The sequence below is a fragment of the Rana temporaria genome, chromosome 6 (assembly GCF_905171775.1).
Source record: "Rana temporaria chromosome 6, aRanTem1.1, whole genome shotgun sequence".
Lineage (NCBI taxonomy): Eukaryota > Metazoa > Chordata > Amphibia > Anura > Ranidae > Rana > Rana temporaria.
The window spans coordinates 120,026,210-120,050,142 of record NC_053494.1 but is presented as its reverse complement, the minus strand read 5'-3'; positions in this window follow the sequence as shown (position 1 = coordinate 120,050,142).

Sequence of the window (23,933 nt, the reverse complement as noted above, 5' to 3'; positions counted from 1 at the left end):
GCTATTGTCTTCCTTATTCTCCTCCCGGCAGGGGTGATGGGCAGACGGACAGACAGATGATCGACGGACAGACAGATGATCGACCGAGCGACGGGGGGGATTGGGGTGGCGGGTTTGACAAACCAACTGACCGACCGGGGAGTTTGACCGACTCACCTGACCGAACAGGGGGTGGTCAGGTGGTTTGTTTGCCCCCAAAATATATAGCATCAGCTGCCACTGATGAATAGATTTGGGCCAAATACCCCCTGGTTCGGTTTGTGCCAGAACTCTCAAACATCACAAATTTTAAGGCCCAAACCCCTTTGAAGTCTATGGGACCCAAATTTAAAAAATCAAAAGTCCCAATTTTGAAGGCTTATATGCAAGTTATTTTTATTTTTTTTAAAAGATAATTTTTACAGCATCTTAATGATGCTTAAAGTGAAACAAGAAAAATTAAAAATGTATTTAAATATAGTACATGGGGGGGTCTCCTTCTACCTGGCACATCTTCTAGATTGTAAGCTCAAACGAGCAGGGCCCTTTAAACCCTCCTGTATTGAATTGTATTGTAACTGTACTGTCTTCCCTGATGTTGTAAAGCGCTGCGCAAACTGTTGGCGCTATATAAATCCTGTATAATAATAATAATAATAATAATAATAATAATAATCTGTACTGTGTATAGAACCTGCTGTAGCAAAACTGACATTTATAAAATTGACGGCAATACAAAAATGTAAAAAAAAAAAAGGGCGTGGTGTCCCCCCCAATCTATACCCTGGCCCTTTAGGTCTTGTATGAATTTTTGAGGGGAACCTTCTCGACAACCCTGGGCTGTGGTTGTGGGGGTCTGCAAGCAGGGGGTTTATCTGAATCTGGAAGCCCTCTCCCTATGCGAGTGAGTATGGGGTACATTGTACCCATACCCATTCACCAAAAAAAGTGTTAAATAAACACAGGAGGTAGTTTGACAATTCCTTTAATAAAACCGATGTAGATCCATCATCAATCACAACGCCCGCTGCGCCGCCAGACCAAGAAAAAAACGCTCCGCCTGCAAAGAAGGCTAAACTCTTAGCTCGTTTGACAGTTCTAAAATGGGTGACGTCACCTGGTGGCACCACCCTTTATGTTCAGAGCAATTGGCCTGGTATGGTTCAGGGGGGGTGCCCCACTTCGGTGTGTCTAGGGGGGGCAAGATCGCCCAGCGGTTCTGGTAAGACTGTTGGTTCTGGTAAGACTGGGTTCAAGAGCATGGGTAAATTAGATAAGACTGTTGTTACAGCTAATGAGACTGTGGGTCCTTGACCTAAGGTCTTTTTGACTGCTAAGAGGACTGGGGGTAGAGCACATACAGTGTTTTCGTTGCCATGGATTAGGACATATTGCTGCAAACTGTCCTATAAATGATGAACCTATGCAATGCGATTATGCTTATATGAAAAGATTCATATCTCTGTTTGCACAGGTTGAATGTACTGCATCATGTCAGAGTCGCATTGAAAAACAGATGTGTGTTATTTCAGTGGATGGAAAGCCACTCCCAGCCCAGCTAGACTCTGGAAGTGTGGTGACCCTAGTCAGGAATGATTGTGTAAACCCCACAAAAATACACCCCAGTACTATTAGGGTAACTTGCATCCATGGGGACACCCGGCACTACCAGACAGTGGTGGTTGAGGTTGATGCCCCCTGGGGCAGTGTAGCACATTCAGTGGGGGTGGTACCTCCACTGCTTCATGAAGCTTTAGTGGGGAGAGATTTTCCCAATTTTTGAAATTTATGGGAGAGCAAAGGGAGGCTGGTAGATAGAGCTCCCCTGCTAGGCAATCAAGGGAACTCTCACCAGACCCTTTTTGCCAAAGGGAAGGGGATGCTGTTGGTGGGATCGAGGAAGCCGGAGATCCTCTTCCTTTCCCTGTCATAGCTGGAGAGCCGGAGGACCTGGAAGCTAGCTCCCAGCCCCAGGGTAACAAACAGGAGTAGCCAGAATGTGGTACCCGACTTAGAGGTCAGGAGAGAGGATATCTGTACCGAGCAACTGTAAAATGCCACCCTCATGAGAGCAAGGGAAAACGTTAAGATGTAGGATGGGCAACCGGTGGATCCTAATTGGGTGGTGTCTTTCCCCTACATGGCCCTTAAAAACAATTTACTGTATCAGATGGTAAAATGGGGAGAGGACAAGGTAGAACAGCTACTGGTTCCCAAACCCTTCCGTAGGGTCGTGCTAGATCTGGCCCATGGTCATGTAACGGGGGGACATCTCAGTATCGAAAAGACCAGGGAGAGAATCGCCCCATTTCTGGCCTGGTTTGTATGCAGATGTCAGGGAGTACTGTGAATCGTGCCCCGACTGCCAAATGTTGGCACCATCGCCACATTTTCGCAGTCACCTTGTTCCTCTACCAATAATAGAGGTCCCATTTGAGAGGATTGGCATGGACCTGGTGGGTAGTGATGGACGAACATCCGATGGGACGGTTCGTGAACGCATTGTGGGAACGATCGCAAATGTCCGTGAACTGCAAGTTTGCGGCGGGCCCCATTGACTTTAATGGCAGGCGAATATTAAAAACCTTCAGGTCATATTCGCAGCCACAAAATACTTACTAGCTGTGCACAAATAGTCCCACAACATGGACACTGACCTACCAGAAGTATTAAGTGAAAAACTGGATACATAAGTAAGTGCCGGCCATTACAAGCCCCAAAAATTAGCCGACAGGCGTTCACCTGACAGCAAACAACTTTGTATTCTGTGGCTGGAGGTACATTAAGCCATTCACCGGATACAGAAGTAAGAGTCCACCAGTTTATTTGGCAGTAGTTGGCAGGCTATCAGTTCCGACAAGCCAGCAGTCAACCGTTGGGCAAGAGGGTTATCCGGCGTCATCGTTTTTTACGATCGAACATTTGGGCCACGGAAGCCTGCCTTTTTGCAGAAAAACGTGAGGAAGGCATGATGGAAGGTGGAGTGGAGGACAATTGTGAGCATAGAGAGGAAGGAGAAGAGGCTGGACGGTGAGAGCCTGGAGTGTGACTTTGTGGGTTCTGATGGCGTTGCTCCCACTGGGCTCGGTGATGGGAGGCCAGGTGCCTTCTTTAGACGGTCGTCCCTAGGTGAGTGTTGGGCTTACCGCGACTTATGCCTTGACTGCAAAGGCTGCAGATGGCAACACTAACACTAACACACAGCTCCTTTCTCTATCTGCAAAGTAGAGAGCGTCCTGACCTTCCTGCTTGCCCCCTCCCCCCTCAAGAGGCTTTCTCCACACCAGGGAGAAAGCCTCCCATTACTGCGTGTAGTTACAGACAGAAGAACAGGAAGTGAGGATTTCTCAGAAGAAATAAGGACATTTAAAAGCAAAATCGAAGGATGAGGTAAGCGAAGGAGGACTATACTAGGGTAAAGGAAGCTATTTAGGGAAAAAAAATTACCTTTACAACCCCTTTAAAAGTAAAATCTTCATATCTTTAAACTGAACATGTTGCTTTCTTCTAACAATCTGCATAAAAGATTTTGCATTCATGACACACGCTGCAAACATAAAAAAATAAAAAATAAAAACGGTGCAATTGTTTACATCACTGTTGCCATGGGTGTAGCAATTTTTTCTACCTCCCAGAAAAATGTTTTTATGTCATATTCCACACTTTTTTGCTGCCAAAACAGCCCTGATCTGTGGAGGCATGGCACCAAGTTGTCAGTAGCAGAACCCTTAAATCCTGAAAGTTATAAGGTGGGTCCTCCATGGGTCAGAATTGTTTTCCAGATTGGATTGAGATCTGGAGGATTTGGAGGCAAGTCAACACCTCAAACCATTCTTAAATAATTTTTACACTATGGCAGAGAGCATTGTCCTGCTGAAAGAGCCCACTACCGTCAGGCAATACCATTTCCATGAAAAGTTGTACTTGGTCATCAACAATGATGATGTAAGTGGTATGTAGTACCTGTCTAGGAGCATCAACATGAATGGAAGAACCCAAGGTTTCCCAGCAGAATATTTCCCAAAGCATCACACTACCTCAACTGGCTTGCCTTCTGAACATACTGCATTCTGCTGCTATCTCTAGATGCTATATTCCTCTTTAGGGATATAAAATATGATTCATCAGACCAGGCCTTCTTCCTTGTACACACGATCGGTTTTCCCGGCGGGAAAACTGCCATGTTTGCTTTTGGTTGGGAAAGCCGGCCATGTGTATGCTCCATAGCAGTTTTCCTAACAGGAAAACTGCAAGCAAAAAAATGAGAACTTGTTCTCTTTTTTCCCGCCGCGATTCTCTGCATTTCTTTGATCGCCAGTTTTCCTATGGGAAAAAGCTGTCATGGCAGTTTTCCTGTTGGGAAAATCGGCCGGGTGTACACGGGGAAAAGCAACTGAGATGGTTCTCGGTTTTCCCCATGGACTTTTGACCGCCGGGAAAACCGATCATGTTTACGTAGCATTTGTCTTCTATTGCTTCGTAGTCCAGTTCTGATGCTCAAGTGCCCATTGTAGGCACTTTTGGCTGTGGTAACAGGTCAGCATGGGCACCTTGACAGGTTTGTGGCTATGCAGGCCCAAACACAACAAACTGCAATGCCCGTTTCCACCCACATATTTAACAGTTTGCATGAAGCTTTTTTTATAATATGATATTTATTTTGTTCTCCAAATAAACCTTTGGTGTTTGCAGCCAAAGAGTTACATTTTACACCATCACTCAGTAATCGAATTGTATCCATGGGCTGGGCTATATATTCTCCATGTGTATAGCTAACCATGAGGTGGGGAATATGCTCACTCTTTATTCCCTATACAGTACATCCTTCAGTCATCACAGTGGTGACAGCACATTTCTTTAGATTTACAAAAGAAGAGAGAAAACTTTGATTAGAGGCCAGCTGAGTAGAGTATGCCATACCTTTTAGGGGGGTTGCCACCATCCAACATCCAATGCAAAGGACATACAAATAGTCCCAATTAGTCCTGCATCTTCCTACCCTGCTTCCCCTCCAAGGGGGAAACTCAAACTGATAAAGTCTCAAAGATCATATCTTTTCTGTAACTTGGTCCTCCAAACACTTTCCACAATGACCTCAGAGGACTCTGGCCAATAATATTTATATCTGAGCCCTATATCCCAAGATACCCCCACATTAGCATTGACCGGTCTGGCATTGCCTAGGCTCACGCCCCACTACTACTCTGGGCAGTAGTGTATTTAGGTTTTGTGATGCCCTAGGCCTGACTAAACTTGTGCACCCCCTAATTTAAGGATGACTCACCTCTTCCTGTCAAGGCCACACCCCTTTCTGTTTAAGACCCACCCTGAAATTTGAGTGGGGACACTAGTTCTTATTTGCATAGATTTCCTCTCACTTCCTGTTGGGCTATGGGGCAGGAAGTGAAGGGAAATCTCTGCAATGGGACAGGGATGGTAACAAATTAACTGACAGGGGCTATAACCCTCCCTTACGCTGTCCAAAATGGAAAAAAAAAGTGTTGCCTATAGTTCTACTTTAAGCACAAAATTTCTGATCATTTTATGTAGAGAACTAAGAAGATCTAACCATGCCAACGGTACAGCAGAAACAATATAACACAGTGAGGAAGGTTTGTGGTCCAGGCTGATAGGACAGTCAAAATTAGAAGCAGCTTGTGTTACCTTTCCGTGCTGCCCCCCTGCAAAGTGCTGCCCCCCTGCAAAGTGCTGCCCTAGGCCTGGGCCTTGCTGGCCTAGGCCAGGATACAGTGTTGACTCTGGGGGCATCTAGTGGATATCTAGGCCATCACACTGCTTACTCGCTTTCAGAATTCCCTGAATCTACTCTCGAAGTTGATTATGGCAACACCTAAAAGCCAAACTGGGGGAACTAAAGGCACTACCAACAGTGTTTTATATACTTCAAAAATTAACACAAAGGAGAGACATTTACAGGTAAATACAATGCTTTAATTGTGGTAAATTCACATATAAACATATGGAAAGATGTTTTTTTAAGTCAATGATCTGGGGACAGGGTCTCTTTAAGACCTAATGTGGTAATTAGGCTCAGGGACTTGCAAACTCAGTGTTTATCACTAGACAAGCAAAAGGGTTTCTACATTTTTGCAAATGCGACAATTACTATTTTTTATTTCCTGCTTGTCCTTAGAGGTATTAGCATTGGTGGTGGGCACAACTTTCTTTATTCTAATTCTATGATTCCTTACTGTATTTTCTGCGTCAAATGTTATGCTTCATGCCCTCTCCTGTAACCTGTGGTATTTTCTGTGGCGTTTGTGACTGACATTCGAAGTCAGATTTAAATGGAAAAATAAGCACAGCCAGACATTTGTTCATTATTTTTTGTACCTTTGAACAATACAATTTCCAAGACAAAGAAAAGGTTAAGTGATACATTAATAGAATTATGTCTTTAACTGAATGAATGATATTCAATAAAGATGGGCAATGCTATTATAAAATAGGCTTTTATTTGTAATTTCTCCATTGTCATTATCAATAAGAAGTTTAATAAAATGTTACTGTAAAATACCAGAGTAAATGTCTTTCTATGCAACTACAACCCAACTCTAGCAAAGGATGATTTCCTGTTTTCCTGTCCAGTGTTTGTTGCTGCCTGTGTGCTCCAGAGGATGTTGTTCATTAATTCTTGTGCTTGTGTCACATATTCAGAAAGTAAACAGATTTTTTTTTTCTTTGGGTACTCAGATAATAATAAATAACTTATGTTGCTCTCTATGCACGCTGAGAATTATTGTATTTGTGCCATCAGTGATATAGACCATTAGGTGTAATCTACTCAATGGGAACACAAGCAGTCTTAAAAAGAAGACATTTTAGTAGAAGAGAAAGTACTAGGATAAGCTTAGACTCAGTCCCATGGAAAAAGAACTCTGGATGCCAATGGGCTTTTAACCATAGCTCCCAACATCGCAAACAGCGAACGCGTTTCAAGGACAATTTTACAGGGGATGGGTATGGGGTTTGATTGTGTAGCACTACCCCCGAAGGAGCTGCTAGTTTAGATTTGGGCCTGCTCTCTGCCTGTTAACCCCTGAACTTTGGCTCGATCCCCATCTTGGCACAACTGGACAATAATATGATTGTGGAACCCAATTTGCAATAAGGGACCACAATGATACCACATAACAATAAATCTAGCCAATTATTGTTACCTTGATGTTGGTCACCTGCCACTCAGCTGCAATAGACAGAGTCTCACACAGATATAGCTTAACCAGAGGTAAAATATTTACTGGGCATAAGAAAAATGGAACAATGGTTACACAAATTGCATTGACCACACACAGCTCCCTGTAAAAGTCAATGGGACATAACTGGTTCAGAATTTCTTTGTCATCAAACCCAAATAACATAACCTGGAATCAGACCTGCGTGAGTGTATGGTAGAGGAATCTCCCAACGCAATGACATCAGCACTGGGACACCTCTCCAAATCCCACACAACCCACCCGAACAATAAAATAACAAGTAATGCAAGCAGTTATATCAACATATAAGTTCACAACTGTATGGCTCCCTCTAGTGATCAGCTTAACCGGTGCATGTGCCACCGTAGCAACTCCTGGGAATAGAGAAACTGGTGATAGCTCCTTTTTCGTGTCAGTTAATCTTCTGATAGCTCAGTTGGTGCACTTATCTATTTGTATTCCAATAAACAGGGTGAAAAGAAAGAATGATCACTTGATGTGTATAATGTAGTGTTAAAATGAACGCTAGTTCCCCGAAGCCGTTGTGTCGCTCTTAGGGTAATGTATCTTTACTTGCGGCGCTGCAGACGCCAGCAAGTATCAAAAGAAAAATAGGAGTCTCGCTCCTGCTACCCAGTTAACTATGTTGGTAGGAAAATGCCCTCTCACCACATGAGACCTTGACTTGCCGGTGTCCTCAATCTGGAACTTCCCATCGGTTCTCAGTCCCTCTGTAACACGAGGTCCCTGGTCTTCCGCGCGGCCTTTCGGTGGATAGGTGACTCCGGATTTCATGAGGTGTGGACCCGTCCCTCTCTGGCTCGGTCGACGAGACTGTCCACGAGGATCCCTATCTGGTCAGGTGATCCGCTCTCTCCCTCACTTTAGGCTTAGGCGCAACTGCCGCAGGCCTGTTGAAAGACGGTGGGCTGAGAGAGCGGGGTGAGGCCTTGCTGGTCTTAAATAAGTTCCCCCAGCAGGCTGTGCGTGGCACACTGCATTTTTGGCAGCATTGTGACCTTGTGGGTAATGTAGTCTCAGTCCAACCCTCAGCCATATAGTCTTTGTCTCTTGTACCACAATGCCCAGAATGCTTTGTCCTTGATATAACTGAACCAAACAAACTCCAACAATATAGCACACACCCGTTGCCAGAGGGAGCCAGATTTATATTCAAGCACAAAATTGCAGTCTGTTAAATGCATGCATGGTAACACCTTGCTACAATTGATATATATGCCTATGGTTTGGATCGATTTACAAGGTGGAGGCATGGCATGTTCTGCTGGGTGTCGGAAAATAATATAATAAAACTTTATTCTTTTTATGTGGAAAAAAATGTAAATAGACAACATGGCCATTAGTGGCCTCTTTCTCTATAGTTCCTTTCCCTCCCCCTCCCTTCATTCTCATCTCCATTTCATTTATTACCACATTATTAGCCATATGCCGGTTATATTATTGAAAGAATGGGGAACAAAAATCTGCGCTAACTTAAAGTAAATGGAAAAGCGGCCAGCACAGTTTGTAGATAAGCAAACAAAAACAATATAATCCAATAGTGCAGCGCTCAAAATAAATGAAAATGGAAAATTAGTCCAAATAAACAATATGGGCCAGATCCACAGACAGAGTACGCCGGCGTATCTACTGATACGCCGGCGTACTTTCAAATTACCTGCATCGTATCTTTGGTTTGAATCCTCAAACCAAGATACAACGTCATCTGGGTTAGATCCGACAGGTATACGTCCTCGTACGCCTTTCGGATCTAAGATGCAATACTTTGGCGTCCGCTGGGTGGCGTTCACGTCGTTTTGCGCGTTGGGTATGCAAATTAGCTATTTCCGAACATACGCGCGGCCGTCGCATTCTCTTACGTCGTCTCTAGTCGGCTTTTTCCGGCATATAGTTAAAGCTGCTTTTTTTGCGGCGTATAGTTAGATTTGCCATGTTAAGTATGGCTGTCGTTCCCGCATCGAAATTTTATTTTTTTATTTTTTTTGCGTAAGTCGCCTGTGAATCGGGATGGACGTAAGTCACGTCTAAGTTTAAAAAATGACGTCCTTGCGACGTCATTTCGCGCAATGCATGGCGGGAAATTTAGAAATGGAGCATGCGCAGTTCATTCGGCGCGGGGACGCGCTTCATTTAAATGAATCACGCCCCCTAATCGCCAATTTGAATTCCGCCGCCAGAGATACACTACGCCGCCGTAACTTACGGCGCAAATTCTTCCAGGATTCGAACCAGCCAAAAGTAAGTTACAGCGGCGTAGCGTATCTCTGATACGCTGCACCAATCTAATTATATGTGGATCTGGCCCTATGTGTATAAAGTCCACAAATTATATGTTCATCAATGAAATTGAAGATATAGAACCTCCACCAAAGTTTCAGTGTGTAGATACGGAAAAAGCACACCACACCACCGTGCAAACAATCCGCTTACCAGAACACAAACGTTATGGGCATGTAATCAAATAACGTGCAGGTCAATGGCAATCGCACTTCCAACAGAGTGTACAGGTGAAAACGGTTATCCGCAGGCAGCATCAATGATGAAATAACATCTCGAATGTCATGAAGGTCCAAAAGCATACATTGCGTTCATCAGCAGATATGTGGTCATAAAATGCAGAGAGGAAACGACAATAGTGAAGCCCGTTGGATAAAACCAATAAGCAATTTATTGTGTGGTATTTACAAACAGACAGGTAAAAAGGGCATCAAAGAATATAAAAATCTGCGGCTAATAGCGTGCTTGTGTCGGTCAGCCTTACATGTTTCATCCTATGGTAATATCTTCAAAGGCATGACCCAAGACACAAGCACACCCCTATAAATACAAAAAGACTCAAGCCATCCAGGCCCATGATAGGCCCCCATAGCTCCGCAAAACAGCTGTGCACAATAATTAGCAACATCCACCGCCTCCTGCACATGCCCAGTGCATTCAGGAAGGTGGAAGATCCATGTAAAGTGCCCATAAACAGTAGTAACAGTGAATACACTGCATCCTCTTACTAACCTGGTGGTCAGAGAACTAGGAACTGTGTAAAAAAAAAACACTTCCGGGGTGCCGAGATCACGGTCGTACCTGCAATAGTGTGGATACACCCGGAAAGAGGAACCAAAGTGCTCCAGCGTCGTTCCCAGGGGGGCAAGCAAAATAACACCCACCCGGAAACGGCGCAACAGCACTAGCAGTGGCCAAAAAGAAAATAACACTGCAAAACAGCATCTGGGTCAGGAAATGAATCCTGTGACACCAGAAAATAAATACTGGTTGCGGAAGTGCCCGTATATTAAAAAACAATATTACAAATGCCAAAAGTACAATGAAATATAAAATGGCAGAATAATAAACATTTTTCTTATATAGTGCATTTCAGTTTTGGTCTTTGTACAGTCTTACAATAGAATAGGACAATTATAAGAGGATTCAAAAAAATATATTTTATAAAACTATTTCTAAGTAGATGCATAACAGGAAAAAAATTGACAATCATGTCTGTATAACTTTTATTATTGTAGGGTAATTGGTTTGTTTGTCCTTCTGAGCACTGTGGCTTTAAATGGTAGCAGATATCTTTAATGATACATATACCAGCCTTGTATGATGGCATACCATGCTTTGCCCATGCATCGTTCATTTAACTGTCCCTTTACAATTGCTTATCTTTCATTTGCTCCCCAGTTATAATGTTTGATAATTTTGGAGAAAAAAAATAAAGATCCCTGAGTTAACCTGGTTGCTGATTAAACAGGGCTGGGCACCAATGGCGGCTGGTGCTAAACATTTTTGGGGGGCCGCAAACAACCCCCCCCCCCAGGTCCGCACTCACCCCTCCCCTCCACCACTGTGGCTTCCCTGGCTCCTCCGCTTGCCCTGAGAGGAGAAGCTGGAAACCAATAGCGAATATTGATTTGCTAGTGCCACAAGTGAGCCCAACCATTTTCAAGCCAATTAGAGCCTCAGGCTGTAATCGTGCTTGAAAAAAGAAAGAGTCTAGCCCCCCGCATGCAAATCACATTCAAACTAGGGGGGTGGTGCATTATTGGAGATAGAAGAAAAAAAATCACATTCACCAGGTGGGAAAATTAAGTGGCAGGGTAGCAAATGAAAGGTGAAAAATACGAGGTACAAAGGCAAGCAAATAACTTGTTTTTGTGCCCCAATTGGGCAAAGGTGCACTTAATGGGCCAGATTCACATAGAGATACGACGGTGTATCTCCTGATACACCGTCGTATCTCTGAGTTGTGCGGTCGTATCTATGCGACTGATTCATAGAATCAGTTACACATAGATATCCCTAAGATCCGACAGGTGTAACTGTGTTACACCGTCGGATCTTAGGCTGCAATTCCAGGCTGGCCGCTAGGTGGCGCTTCCCTATCTTTTACGCGACGATTATGCTAATGAGCAGTTACGCCGATTCCAAAACAAACGACCGCCGCTTTTTTTTTTACGTCGTTTGCGTTCGGCTTTTTCCGCCGTATAGTTACCCCTGCTTCTATGAGGCGCAGCCAATGTTAAGTATGGCCGTCGTTCCCACGTCGTTTTTTTTTTTTTATGTCGTTTGCGTACGTTGATTCACAAAAGCGCTGGACGCAAGTTACGCTCACACCGAAACCAATGACGTCCTAGCGACGTCATTGGGAGCAATGCACGCGCCTGATTTAAATACTACACTCCCCCTAGCCGCGGAATTTGAGTTCCGCCGGGGAATTTACGATCCGCCGCCGCAAGTTTTGAGATCCGCGGCGGCGGATCTTAAATCACATAAGTTACGCAGATCTAAAGATCCGCTAACCTATGTGAATCTGGCCCTATGTTTTTGCGGGTACTTTCCTTAACGCTATGTTGAAAAGTAGTTTCTTTGCTTATTTTACTTTTATCACTTTCCGACAGTACATAAAATTGTTTTTGCTAAGTATTCAAGTTTGTTTGCAAATTATTTCAGTATTTTTTTTGTAAAGCCTGTAGGGAAAAAATAATGTGCAGCAATCTCCAGAGAAACACTCAGTAAAGATGTCTTTTGGGTTCTTGAGAAACCACTATATTAAAGTAAAAAGGAGAAGCCGACTTAACCATGACAGCTTGAGCTGGCAAAGCGTAAGTAAGTTGCAGTGAGTGAGCACTGATGTCACATAGCTCCTATCATATACAAAAGAAAGACAGAGCCTCACGAACCGCAGTAATTATCTTGACAAGTTCAATTAGCAAGGAGGAAAAATGATACAGTGACTAGGATTTTCATTTTCCTTCTACTGCTGCTTTTTTTTTCTTCTGCAGAATGCTGCTGGCACTGAGTATCATAAAATCTGCATTGCACCAGAGGGAGAAATTATGTTATGTTTCAGTATTCCAATGACAGGGGAAAGTACCCGTGCCAACAAAGGTTTCTGGTGTTGTACAGGTGTTGCAGGCAGAAACAGGAAGCATCATTATGGAGTTAGAACAAATCCTCCTTTCCACTGTTGTACCCATCGATCATGAGTGGAGGGGGAACTCATAAACTACACTGGCAATCATACAATCTCTGTTAATGAACTGAGGTACCTGTGGGATATGATTAGTTTCCAAGCTGTGAAAAGTTATTGCAATCAAAATTAATAACGAAACTCAGGGTAGTGCAAACAATTAAGAAAAAAGCATGCTTCTCAGCCGCATGTGCTTTGAATAGTAAGGACAATATTCATTTGAGATCATAAATCATTTGACATGCAGACAGAATGTAAATACACAGTGTTATACAATTCAAACCTGACAATTTTTAAAGTTGCAAAGCTGGTGAAGAGGTGGAAATAATCTGCAAAACTTGCCATTATCTATATCAAGATTTGGGGTTTCAATGCTCAATCAAATAAAGATCTATCATACGGAAACTACAGTATATGCATTTCCTCTTTGGAAAAATAATCCAAATCATATTATTGCACAAGACAATTAAATTATATAGATCAGATTACTTGGATTCGAAGATGGTACTAATGAGTGTTATACAAAATAAAGTTGGAGGTGGTCATAGGGGTTATCAGTAAATAACATGTGCTTATTTGGGAGTACAAGATTAGGGGTCCTCAAGCTGTGAATTGGAGTAAACAGCTTTAGTTTACAGGATAATCCTGTTGCAAGCATTCTATTTGCTTCAGTGATAGAGCTAAGGTTTTGTTGATGTAGCCAGGTGCTGGCTAGTCTGCCTGTGTCATCTTGGGACATTCTTTAACCTGCCTAACGGTATTCCCGAGTGTGGCTCGGGGTGAGATTTTTGTGCTACGATCACACTCGGGTTTGCCTTGCTGGATGCAGAAAGAGGTGACTTACCTTTTCCCTGTGATCCAGCGATGTATTTCCACAGTGCACGGCGGCCGGATGTTCCGCCCGATGCACTGTGTTCCCCTGGTGAGCATTTTGTACAACTCTGCGGACTCCATGTTGTTGGTCAGTTCATTATGTAAGGGCTTACCTTGGCTGGAGTCCATATTGCAGAGTTTTATGCTCACCCTTACAAATACACACAGCCCACGGTATCAAAGTAAGAAGCTACCTGGGCTGTGAGTCTGTGCACGGGGGCTTGACAGGGATTTGCCAAACGATGGTCAAAGTAAAGCCGTGGTCAGGGATTCCAGAATTCAGGATACACAATAAACATAGCCAGGGTGAGAAGCCAGAGTCAGTCTTGTAGCTGAAACAAAGCACAGGAATACAGGTACACAGGAACCTTGGGCAATGACAGGACAATCACAATGAACTGACAAATCCCTCAGAGTAAGGCAGTGTTTTATATCCTAGTTGATTGGGTAACCTGCCTCAGCTGGACCAGGAGAGACAGGTGCAGATTGCAAGGAGACCCAGAGCACATCATTCAGAACCACCTTAGCTGGAAAGCAAGCAGAATACCAAACTGAGCAGTGGCTCAGCAGTAAAGAACCGAAGCAGCAACAAAGAGGTCCCAGGTTCAATACCACCCAGAGCCACTTGGGGCACGACCACGCCTCGCCGTCTGCTTGGCACGGTAGGGACCGTGGCAACCTCCACCGTAATGGTACACACCAAAGGTGGAAAGGATGTTATGAAGCCACAGGTTGTGTTTAGGGATGAGCCGAACACCCCCCCATTCGGTTCGCACCAGAACCTTTGAACGGACTGAACGTTCGCGCGAACATTTAAAACCCCATTGACGTTCAAATTTAAAAGTGCTCATTTTAAAGCCTAATATGCAAGTTCTTGTTGTAAAACATCTTTGAGAACCCGGGTCTTGCCCCAGGGAACATGTATCAATGGAAAAAAAAGTTTTAAAAATGGTTGTTTTTTCAGGAGCAGTGATTTTAATGATGCTAAATAAAAAATAAATGAAAAATTCCTTAAAATATTGTACCTGCTGGGTGTATATAGTATGCCTGTGAAAACGTCTTTAAGAAACCCGGGTCTTGCCCCAGGGAACATGTATCAATGGAAAAAAAGGTTTTAAAAACTGTAATTTTTTTCTTTAGCTGCAAACTACAGAGCACATGGCCAGTACACACCAAGTAGCTTTAGGTGCAAACTACAGAGGACACAGGCAATAAACCACGTAAGAATACTGCAGCTAGCACAATCACCTGCCTGCCAGTAAATTAGGAAGAACTGATCTAGCTAAACTATACAGTGTATAAATATATGTACAACACATGGGATGTATATATATATATCCTCTACACACTGTAACATTAACTGACTAGCCTGCCTGCTCTATCTACCTGCAAAAAATGACACTCTCTCTGTCTCTCAACCTGCAGGTGGCCTTTTATATTGTGGGGAGTGTACTAAACCCCCTAAGCCATAATTGGCCAAAGTCACCCTGGCTTTGGCCAATTATGGCTCTTCGTTTTTTGCAAGCTGTGATTGGCCAAGCATGCGGGTCATAGTGCATGCTTGGCCAATCATCAGTCAGCGATGCCGCAGTGAATTATGGTCTGTGAAACGTAACTCGAATTTGGTGCGAACGACCCGTTTTGTTTGTATTTCGATGAACGATCGAACATACGATGTTCGAGTCGAACATGAGTTCGACTCGAATACGAAGCTCATCCCTAGTTGTGTTGGACTACAACCACACTATGGGAGGTGTGGACAGAGCTGACCAGGCCATGACCTTTTACCCAGCCATGAGGAAGCAGCAAAAAAAAATACTATAAAAAAAAATTTGACATCTTTTGGAACAGTGCCTCTGGAATTCCTTCATTCTGACGAAAAAAAAAGTGACAGGCCTATGGTCCATGCGGACTTTGTGTGGAAGGTTGCAGAACTAGTCTTTCTGAAGCACCAAACGCCAACGGCGGTAAACCGATCTGGACGTCGGGCTGCTGGTGTTGTGAACCCTGAACGACTGACTGGTCGTCACTTTATGGACCACATTCCACCCACTGAAAAAAAACACCACCCACAATGATGTGTGTGGTTTGCTGCTCCAAGCGCGACGACAACGGAAGATAAATCCGTAAAGAAACACGTTTCTATTGTCCCGACTGTGACCAGATGCATATGGGACCGTGAGGCCTAACCAGCGTGACATGCCGTCAACACTTGCCAACAAAAAGCTTGGGCAGGAGAAGTAGCTGCATGGCAGAAAGGGAAAATGATGGCACTGAAGTGGCGGGATAAAAAAGACATGTGCCTTATGAGTACAGTTCATAACACCTCTGTAAGGGCTTACCTTGGCTGGAGTCCATATTGCAGAGTTTTATGCTCACCCTTACAAATACACACAGCCCACTGTAACAAAGTAAGAAGCTACCTGGGCTGTGAGTCTGTGCATGGGGGCTTGACAGGGATTTGCCAAAGGATGGTCAAAGTAAAGCCGTGGTCAGGGATTCCGGGATTCCAGAATTCAGGATACACAATAAACATAGCCAGGGTCAGTCTTGTAGCTGAAACAAAGCACAGGAGGCAGTGTTTTATACCCTAGTTGATTGGGTAACCTGACTCAGCTGGACCAGGAGAGACAGGTGCAGATTGCAAGGAGATTCAGAGCACATCTGGATCTGTTTTGGATCCATTAAAGCGAGGGTTCCGCGGGAATACGTTTTCGCTTCCATCTTGCTTGTGGGCACTCTGAAGCCCACAAGCAAATCCTTCCGGGATGCGGTGACTGCTGATGTCCCAGCTTTCACCGCTCTATCCCGCGCATGTGCAGTGTTGACGACAAGCGGCGCCTTCAACACTACACAGTTGCCATCACAACTGTAATGTGTAATGGCGCTTTCACCTGTTTTCCATCAGTTAAAATGGTGGAATTGTATCCGCCCTTGTCACATGACCGGCTGCATGTCATGTGACATGTAAAATCACGCGAGAGTGCTTCTGGTGGGCTAGAGAATCGTCTCCTGAGCAGCGTCATGCTGAGCTCCCAGGAGACATTGCAGCCAAAGCGACACGCCCACTCCCGCGATAGACAAACCAGGTGCCTGGTTCAGAAGAGATAAAAAAGGTATGCAATTGATTTAAATTTTTTTGGACAGCGAACTTTCAATACAGACACTGAGCACGTGTGTTTAACGCTTACTTTCAAATTAGGGCAAACCTCCGCTTTAAGATTGAGGGAGCTCTCAGTCATGCAATCATCGATCAATGCGAGGCATTTTTCTAATCCGTGATATTGGTCGTATTTTTAGTGATGCAAAAGTAAAGTTGAGTGTCATCAGAGTAGGAGTGGTAGCACAGGTCCTGTTTGCTGATAATTTTGAGGAGTGGGCGGAGGTAGATGTTGAAAAGCACGGGTGACGGGGGTGATCCTTGAGGGACTCCGCAAGAAATGGTGCGTGTTTCTGAGGTGAAGGCTTCTAGTTTCACTGTCTGGGAACGATTTTCTAGGAAGGATGTGAACCAGGGTAGATGTGAGTATTTGACTCCAGCTACTTCTTTAAGATGAATGAGTAGAGTTTTGTGATCTACTGTGTTGAATGCTGCACTGAGGTCCAGCAGCACCAGGAGACATGATTCTCCATCATCTGCTGCTTCAAGGGCGTCATTCCATATTTTGAGAAGTGCCGTTTCTGTGCCATGGCCTGGGCGGAAGCCTGATTGTAGTGGGTCCAAGAGTTTGTGGGTGTCCAAATGGAGTTGTAGCTGTTGTACTACTGCTTTCTCAATAATCTTGGAGATGGTCTTAAGGCTTGTTACCGGTCTTCAGTAGTTTGGGTCTTTGGGGTCGAGGTTGGGTTTCTTTAGGAGGGGTTTGATTATGCCTTGCTTTAGGGAGGTCGGAACAATACCTTCTTTGAACGATTGATTTACAAGATGTGTTATGATGGGTGACAAGATATCGGTACATTCTTTCAGGAGTTTTGTAGAAATTATGTCACTTGGTGATGTGCTGTCTCGGAGGCTTCTGATGATGTTTGTGGTGGTGTCGACGGTGATTGGGACCAGCGAAAATGTTGGCGGTTGTACAATATTTGTATTGATTTCCTCTTCTTGCTTTGGCTGAGTGAGGTTGGTTGTTTTTTTTTCTGTTGAATTATTTCCCAAATGATTTTGATTTTGTTGATTAAAAAATGACGTTTGCTGGAGGCTCTAAGCAGGTGGGGTTCATAGTCTGAGCGCTTTTAAGATGGTGTTTGAGAAGTGTTCTTTTTTTGCTTTGAAGATTGCTTTGTAGTATTTCTTAATGAGTGCTTTGTAGTTTGTGAGATTATCCTTTGTTGGGTTTATTCTCCAGGCTCCTTCAGCTCTTCTGTGTTCTTGCTTCAGTAATGTAAGAGCGTCGTTAAACCATCCGGAGATGTTTTTGCGGATGAGTTCTCTGCGTTTCGGAGCAACTGTGTCTGCTGTTTGTAGTAGTGCTTTGTTTAATGAGTTGAGTGTTTGTTCCGTTGATTGGTTTTGATTTAGCATTCCTATGTTTTTTGATAGTGTGGTTTTGAAGAGTTCAGAGTGTAGAGATCTTGTCCAATGTGTTGTTATTGAGTGTTTCGGTTTTTGGGAGATGGTGTTGGTGGTGATTTTAAATTTAATAGCGTGGTGGTCCTACCATGGTAAAGGCATGTTATCCAGTGTGTTGATGTCCACATTTTGTTTGAAGATGAGGTCGAGAACGTGCCCCGAAACATGCGTGGGAGCATCTATCAGTTGCTGCAGACCTAGTTCTTCCAGTTGGTCGATGCAGGAGGTGGCGATGGGGTCCTGGATGGAGTTGGCCCAGAGGTTGAAGTCCCCGGGTAGCAGAACGTTTTTGACTTTCAAGGTGTATGTCGAGATGAATTCGGTGAAAGGTGTGAGGAGGTGTGTCTTTGGTCCTGATGGTCTGTAGCATAGCAGTATGTGGACGTTTCGTCAGGTGTTGGTTGAAGTTGCAGAGTGAGTGTTTCCATGAAAGGCAATGGTTTGATGATAGAGAGGTGGGATTTGTAGATCACTGCTAGGCCTCCTCCTCTTTGTCCTATTCTATGCTTTGTTAGGATGCAGTAGTTCTCAGGCACTAATTCTGCTAGGATGGTGTTACAGTCGGATGTTAGCCAGCTTTCCGTGATAAAGAGGCAATCTGTGTTGTTTTGGGTGATGAAGTCATGGATTTCCTGTCTGTGCTTGACTGCAGATCTGTTGATCAGGGTGCATGATAAGTGTTGTAGTTGAAGTGGTGCCTTCCTGTTTTTGGTGGTCTATTGTCAATTGATTCTTAGAAGTTGTTCTTTCCGTAATATTTTTTGGGTGAAGGTTGGTAGTGTTGAGGCGGCAATCCTTAAGTTGTGGAGGGTGTCTGCTGAATATTTAATGTTGCACATGGTGGGAAAAAGCTGATGATGCTGGGATGATAGGATGATGATGATACCAATGAAGTGACGATGAAGATGATAAAGATGACGAGAAGATGATCCCGGAGATACGGCTAACAGTAGGATAGTGATGGCGATGCTGATGTGAACCCAACTGACCTAACCTTGTATTAACATTCCTTTCTGTGTGTTGACTTAAGAATCATTAGTAAATACTCATTTTCTTTGCTATAGTCTGGTGTCTTTGCAATTGTGTCCTTTTGTAAACCATGTCCGAACCCATGCTGTCAGATGTCGGGAGGCTTGCAATGTCAGGGCGACCTTTTGGGATTCATCCAGCGACCCCTATGGAAGTGGCACTACATTTGGGGGCTCACCCCTCACGGTTGGCCCTAGCAAGCAGCATGATGAGCCAAGAGATGAAGAGTGGAAAGACCCAGCAGCAGCAGCAGCAGATCAAGAGCAAGGAAGCTGACTGGTGTTGTGTACAGTGGTGGAGATTCCTGGAAGCCAATGGACCGAAAGTGAAGTACAGCAGCTAGTGAAGAAGAGCTGTGCCAGAGCAGCTGGTGAGGAAGAGCTGTGCCAGAGCAACTGGTGAGGAAGGCTGAGAGCCGAGTTCAGCCTAGATTGCACCCATGCTAGAGTGGAGAGAGGCTATACTGACCTGCTTTCAGAAGGACATTGTGAATTTGGCAGAAGGTTGAGGCCCAAATAATGCCATTGCTGCCGGTTGGGGACCTGGTGGAGAATCTGTCGCAGGTCAAGTCAATCAATTTGCCTCCTGCCTTTTTCTATACCGACATGAGCAAGCTGGTTGAGAACTTAGTAAAGAATAATACAGATTTGATCAATCAAGGATACTGGAACATTTGGTTCTTCTCAGGGTGGATTCCAACCCCTGCTGGAGAGGAAGAGTTTGAAAGTTGGATGGATCAGGCCATGCAAGCGGTGGAAGAATGGAGTGTTCCAGAAGTAGTGAAAAGACAGAGTGGAGTCTTAGGGGCCCAGCAGCTGAAGGGATCTTTATCCAAATGGTTAGAATCATTTGAGATACAGATGGCATCCCACCTGTAGTTCCAACCCCTGCGGATGCGAGTCTGCAACTCAAAGATCCAGAATATTTCTCACTCAAGGAGATTTCTATATCTGTCACCCTCCCCCCTTGTCACCTGGGCATCCACTCTTTTTATGCAATAGTAGGTAAATGATGCCATGTTACTACAGTGTACCCCACAGAAATGTTTAGGGACTTGTTATGTGCATTCAAATTAATACTGTTGCAATAATGCTCCCCAATACATGTACGCAAGTTACACATGGTACTGCCTATATACTGAAGGCAACAAGCTGTACATTGGTCAAGATATTCCACATGCATTGTCCCACAATTAATATACCGTGACATTCTATAAACTTTCCTCGTGGCAAAAGTTGTAAAATTCATGCCCACTTTGTGTATCCTACAATACCAACATGTGATGACACCACATTGATAGAAACCCATTACAGATAACAGACTACTGTCCACGTACAAAATAGGCAAGTTTTTTCAAATCACATCCACTCTTTGAGAATTTGAGGTGACAAAAGTAACACCTGCTGTTCACTTACTTCCACTCTCTCCTGCAATCTTTTACGGAAAACCTTGCATTCTTCATGAAAACTCGACTCATTTAACCACTTAAGACCCGGACCAAAATGCTGCTAAGGGACCTTGCCCCTTTCTGCGATTCAGAACTGTGTCGCTTTAACAGACAATTGCGCGGTCGTGCGACGTGGCTCCCAAACAAATTTGCCGTCCTTTTTTTCCCACAAATAGAGCTTTCTTTTGGTGGTATTTGATCACCTCTGCGGTTTTTATTTTTTGCGTTATAAACAAAAATAGAACGGCAATTTTGAAAAAAATCCAATATTTTTTACTTTTTGCTATAATAAATATGCCCCAAAAATATATAAAAAAAATATTTTTTTCCTCAGTTTAGGCCGATACGTATTCTTCTACCTATTTTTGGTAAAAAAATCGCAATAAGCGTTTATCGGTTGGTTTGCGCAAAATTTATAGCGTTTACAAAATAGGGGATAGTTTTATTGCATTTTTATATATATTTTTTTTTTACTACTTATGGCGGCGATCAGCGATTTTTTTCGTGACTGCGACATTTTGGCGGACACTTTGGAGAATTTTGACACATTTTTGGGACCATTGTCATTTTCACAGCAAAAAATGCATTTAAATTGCTTCGTTTATTGTGAAAATGACAGTTGCAGATTGGGAGTTAACCACAGGGGGCGCTGAAGGTGTTTCGTTTCACCTAGTGTGTGTTTACAACTGTAGGGGGGTGTGGCTGTAGGTCTGATGTCATTGATCGTGTCTCCCTATAAAAGGGATCACACGATCGATGCAGCCGCCACAGTGAAGAACGGGGAAGCCGTGTTTACACACGGCTCTCCCCATTCTTCAGCTCCGGGGACCGATCGCCGCACTCCAGCGGCGATCGGGTCCGCGGGACCCACGGTCCCGGTCACGGAGCTTCGGACCGGGCCGCGGGTGCGCGCCCGCGACCCACGGCTGGGTACTAGTACAGGACGTACCTGTACGTACATGTACCCAGCCGTGCCATTCTGCCAACGTATATGTGCAGGAGGCGGTCCTTAAGTGGTTAAACAATTTCCCCTTTACGCTGATGCAGGCCCGGACTGGGACAAAAATTTGGTCCGGGTATTTTAGACTGAGCAGCCCATGACTATTTTACCGGGAGGCACGGAGAGCATGGGGGGACAGAGAATGTGGGGGGTGGAGAACATGGGGGAGTGTGGAGAGCACTAAAGGGGCCAGAGAGCACAGGGGGTGAAGAGCATGGGGGGTGGAGAGCACTAGGGGGAGCCAGAGAGCACATGGGGGCAGGAGAGCACAAGCAGGAGCAGAGAACACGGGAGGCGAAGAGCACAGTGGGGGTGGAGAGCACAGAGGGGCTGGAGAGCACTGGGGGGATTGGAGAGCACTGAGGGGGTGGGGACCACAGGGGGGCCTGGAGAGCACAAGTAGGGACAGAGAACACGGGAGGCGAAGAGCACAGTGGGGGTGGAGAGCACAGAGGGGCTGGAGAGCACTTGGAGGGTTGGAGAGCACGGTGGGGTGGGGACAACGGGGGGACTGGAGAGCACAAGCAGGGGCAGAGAACATGGAAGGTGAACAGCACAGGGAGGTGTAGAGCACAGGGGGGGGTGGAGAGCATGGAGGGCTTAAGAGCACTGGGGGCGGAGAGCACAGGGAGGGGCTGAAGAGCACTGGGAAGGGCTGGAGAGCACTGGGGGGCCAGAGAGTAAAGGGGAGCGGATGAACACAGGGGGCCCTGAGAGCACCGGGAGTGGCTGGAGAGCATTTGGCGGGACCGGAGAGTACATGGGTTGATGAGCACAGGGGGGCCTGAGAGCACTGGGAGGGACTGGAGAGCACAGAGGGCTGGATAGCACTGGGGGGGCTGATGAGCCCTCTGAATGTCCACGGAAGGGAGAGAGTGAGAAGCAGGCATTCAGAGGTTGTGGGAGAAATATAAAGACATTCTTCTACTGTGTCTGCAGCGGCTTCTCCTATCCAGGAGCACGCATGGAGACTGAGACATACTCACTTGAACACCGGTGGAGGCCAGGCGAGCTGCGGGGGCTCAAGGAGCCCCACAAGAACATGCGGCCCGTCTTACTATCGGAGGCATGGGAGAAATTCTAATTTAAATCATTATTGTTAAAGCGGAGTTTCACACGTTTTTTAGTTTAAAGTCAGCAGCTACAAAAAAGCATAGCTGCTGACTTTTAATAAACAGACACTTACCCATCCCATGGTCCAGCAAGGCGGCTACCCAGAGCCTTGCTCCTTCTCTCCTCTTCGCCGTCACCCATCACCTGTGGGCACCCGGCTGTGACAGCTTACTGCTTCACGGCTGGGCAAGCGCTGAGCATGTGCAACTTGCGATCTCCTGGGACCTGTGTTGTGTCCCAGAAGATTGCTGGCAGGGAGGGGCCACCTAGGGCAAGAGGAGGAGTCACCTAGGCAGCCAAAAGGAGGAAGTGGGACAGGAAGTCCCACTAAAAAGAAGGTACACACTCCCCCCCCCCCTAAAAAAAAATGACATGCTAAATGTGTCATGTCAGGGGGCGAGGAGTGCTTAAAAGGGAAGTTCCACTTTTGGGTGAAACTCCGCTTTAATATTCTCAACATAATTGTGTTTACCAGTGGTGTTGGTGGTATCCCCCCAGATCACCAACAGATCATCAATCAATTTCCCATACCAATATAGGCTGTCAAAAAAAGGATTCTGGTGTGTAAAGATGACTTTCTCATCCCACCACCCCATATACAGTATATGTAGATTTGTCAGAGATGGGGAGAAATTCACATTCCATAGACACCCCGCAAAGCTGCAAATAATAAATACTATTGCATTTAAGAAATTATGGGTAAGTAAAAACTGTATGTAGCATAAGAAGAAAGTCCAGAGTTCTCTGGAGTAGGCACTGTACTTAAATAGATGGAATCAAAATGCCTGTGAACTGCTGGGCATAGAAGTCATACTCTATGACGGTGACTTTGGAACTGGTTGGTCAATCAGCCATGGGACCTCTAGACAATTAACGAGGGCAGTCACCACTGGACTAGGTGCAACCGTGGTTTGCTGGGACCTTTTGCTGGCCGTCCGGGGGGGTTGTTCTTGTGCCCCGGGGGCCACTAGTTCTATGGTGGCCTGGGTGTACTTTTTGATTCAACCGCGCAACAAGCGGACGGCATGAGGACATCCAGAGGAGATCGGGGACACCGCCGGCAAGGAAAGGATGCCCATATCAGGCAGGCGGAATGCAAATCCGCTGCCTAATGAGCATAATGGGAGCACAGTGCCCTGTGATCCCCAACCCCTCTTGCCGGGAGGACGCACAGGCATGCAGCACCCACACCCAGTGGTGACATAGGCCAGGGAGGC